The 3,251-nt window shown below is 45.8% G+C and overlaps 1 long non-coding RNA gene across 1 annotated transcript in view; it reads left to right on the forward strand.

Annotated features, from left to right (window-relative positions):
* Positions 1-974: 974 nt before the first annotated feature.
* Positions 975-3,251, forward strand: part of LOC143114227 (uncharacterized) — a 2,381-nt gene continuing 104 nt past the window's right edge. The window contains exons 1-2 of the long non-coding RNA XR_012984871.1: positions 975-1,194; positions 2,228-3,251. The exon at positions 2,228-3,251 is cut by the window's right edge and continues 104 nt beyond it. This is a non-coding gene — a long non-coding RNA (uncharacterized LOC143114227). The remainder of the gene's footprint in view (positions 1,195-2,227) is intronic.

Consider the following 3,251-nt stretch of genomic DNA (forward strand, 5'->3'; position numbering starts at 1 on the left):
TGAGATTATATGAAACTATTCAGAGTAGATGTCTGGGTGATGCTAGGCGTACAAAAGCACTCTACATTCCAGGAGGAAGATGAATGAAGGTGGTGGTGGGGGGGGGGGTTGTTCTCCCCCTCCCCCCACCTCCTCCGTGTCTACCCATAAGGCCATTGTCCTGGAGCTGGGCTGCAGTGTGAGATCAACAAGAGGGTTGAGGGTTGGGTGTAGCTGCTCATGTTTAGACTAGTCGCTGCTCTTCAGTGTTGAGGGGGCGGAGAGCTTCTCTCTGTAAGGTGAGCAGCAAAGTTAGGTAAGACTATTTATGGGCAGAAAAGACAGGCAGCGCCTGCCAAAGCCGTTCGAATCGTATAAATTATGAATGTTTCAGCAGAAAAACTGCATATGGCCCAATCAGTGATTCATCTTTATCTGTGGAAATGAATAATTAAGATGTGTCAAGAGGATGGATAAAACTGTCTTCACACACTAATAATATGGATGAACACAGCAATCATTCTAATTATTCTAATGTCTGCACACAGTATGTATACTGTAAGTGCTCTTTATAAAGTGCCTCTGGACGTATCCCAGTAATGTAAAAAGGTGCTGAAACGGTGCTCAGTAACCACAATGTTGCTAAAGTTAAAAACACAGTAGTAGTAGTTCATTTATACGTTAATTTATGCACATATGTTATTGTATAGTGATGTTATGTGCATGTGTAGAAAGAAAGGTCAGTAATTTAAGAGAGAATGCTTCAATATTATCTACAGATTCACAGCCTGGGTAAAGTTTTCTCCCCAGAGACGTGCGGTGACAGGGCTTTTACAGCAGCGTCTCATCTACGAGACAATGCAGGTCTGTTGGGTGCGGCCCATCTGCATGACAGCTAGGGAGTGGCTAGCAAAAGAGCCCACTCTGATTGGCCCAGGCCAGGAGCTAAAATGCCGCTACCTGAGCCAGGTAGGGTAGATAAAGTGAGACTAGCATAGGGTCTACATTGTTGTTCTGAGTTCACATTGCTCAAGCAACAACCTTTGTGGTCCTCTTGCCGGTTAACTTGCTTTATTTCTTTTATTTTGATTTCAAGTTGTTTTGCATCAGTTTCTGCAAAAAGTAGATGTGATGACAGAGGACATCTGAAGTACTTGTGAACGGTTTTGTTTAGTGACTGCATGGACCGAGGTGTGGATCTAACACGAGCAAAAGGTGAGTGTGAAACTGTTGCTGAGGTGAGTGAGTGAGTCAGTGTGAAAGATCTTTTTTGCAAGAGTAGGCAACGTGTTGTGAGAAGTGAGCAAAAAAGTGCATTGTCTTTGTCACATGCTGCCTGAGACAAGCTGACATCTACAAACAATTTGTGAAAACTCTCACGGCCAGCAGATATGTTTCTGAACTGACCGTATAATGACTGTCAGCACTAAGGGCCAATCACTCTTCATTGGAAAACACCTTTTAGCGGAGAGGCACAGGTCACTCCCAAGGCACAATTGGACTGAAAAAGAATCATCTAAAAGCTGCACACCATGTTCTTTGGTATGATTTTAACTGTAATGCAATTGTAACCAGTGCAATTAGGCGATCATGTGTGTGTGTGTGTGTGTGTGTGCTACAGAAAGAAAGAAAAGGCTGAAAAAGGTAGGGGCAGAGAGTGAAGGGTAGAAAGAAAGGGCGCGAAGAAAAAAAAAAGAAAGGCATAACTTTGAAAAGAGGGGGGTTGGTATCAAACACACCTTGCTTAAAAGCTACAGAGTAGGAGTGCCAGGAGAGGTGTGTGTGTGTGTGTGTGTGTGGGGGGGGGGGGGGGGGGGCGGTGAATCATTGGAGTGTTGGGTTTCAGAGCAAGGTAGTGGTAGGCTGTGGAGCAGAAGTGTCTTTGTACCGACGTCAGAGCCAGTGATCGGGCTCCAGCGCCTTGCCAGCCCACAGGCATTTAGGGGAACATGACTGCTCTTGTCCTGCGCTGGGAGGGTGGGGGGGGAGGGGGGAGCAATCCACCTCCACAGGGAGGCAGGGTTTCAAGTCAAATGCAAATGCATACTTGTGTGTGTGTCTGTGTGTATGTGTGTGTGTGTGTGGCAGTAGCTTGCTTTACTTTACTGTGATTTTCTTCACCCCAGATTAGTAGTTTAGATTGCATCAGTGTTTATGAAAGACTGAATAGAAGGGTGGGGATGTTTCGGTCCCTGTCCTGTTACACTGTCTCACCTCCAATGCCTTATCTCTGTCTGTCTGTGACCAGGCTGGACACATCGAGCACCATCAGACACGCCAAAGGAAGACATGAGCGCACCCATGAATTTTCTCCTTCATTCCACCGGAGTCTGTCGTTTGTCATATCAGATTTCAGTGGGGTGAAGTTTAAAACGCATGGGACTCTACCACCTTTTTGACCTCAGCCATGGCCATCCAGGTCCACCTCATGCAGGGATTGTTACAGGACTTCTTGATTTATTCATATTAAATGTTCACTTCCAGTACTCAGTACAGGGGGCCAAGTTCTCCCTTCCACCAATGGGCATTCTTTAATTCTTGCAGAATTAAAATGTGGTAATGTTAGCTGTTAGCTTCCATCAACAGAGTCAGGGCTAACGTAACGTGCTCACCCTTTCACCATCTACCCCATGCCTCTGCTCAGAGAGTGACACCATTTCCACACATCGTCAAGAAGCGTGTTACTTTGCTCCGTTTGACGCAGTCCGCCCCCTCCCAACTCACTCCAAATGCCAGGTGGTGAGAGGCAATGGTTCACCCTGGGGTCTTCTAAAGTTCATCCAAGAAAACCAGGGACCCCCTGCCACAGAAAGCTCACCCCCCTTATGCATTGTGTCTGAGCTCTACGTTCTTGCCTTAACCTCTCCAATAAACATACTACAAATGTATTGTATTCATAATGCATCCTCAATGTGTGTTTGTGTGTGTGCGTGTGTGTGTGTATGTTTGTGTGTGTGCGTGTGTATACATGCCTCACGTCAAAGACAATTTCTTTTTGCCTCCTGCAGGGAGCATATTTCCCTGTTTGTTCCTGCTTTCATTTTCCAGCCCTGCTGCCACTAATTATCCAATATATGCCAGGGTGCCCCCACATAAATGCAGAACAACTTTAAGGTTTAAGGTGCTTCCCCTACCTGCCTTACTTTCAAACACCCATGCAGAAAATCCTATTCAGTGTGGATACTTAAAGCTTTTCGTCATTACTCCCCAGCTGCACATAATAAAGTGAGATCAATTCCCGGAAACAGAGACTGGCAGGGAAAGGGAGATTT

The sequence above is a fragment of the Alosa pseudoharengus genome, unplaced genomic scaffold (genome assembly GCF_046254945.1).
Source record: "Alosa pseudoharengus isolate Yale_2024_CS ecotype anadromous, Long Island Sound unplaced genomic scaffold, YU_APseudo_1.1 YU_APseudo_1.1_scf_9, whole genome shotgun sequence".
In the NCBI taxonomy this organism is placed as follows: Eukaryota; Metazoa; Chordata; class Actinopteri; order Clupeiformes; family Clupeidae; genus Alosa; species Alosa pseudoharengus.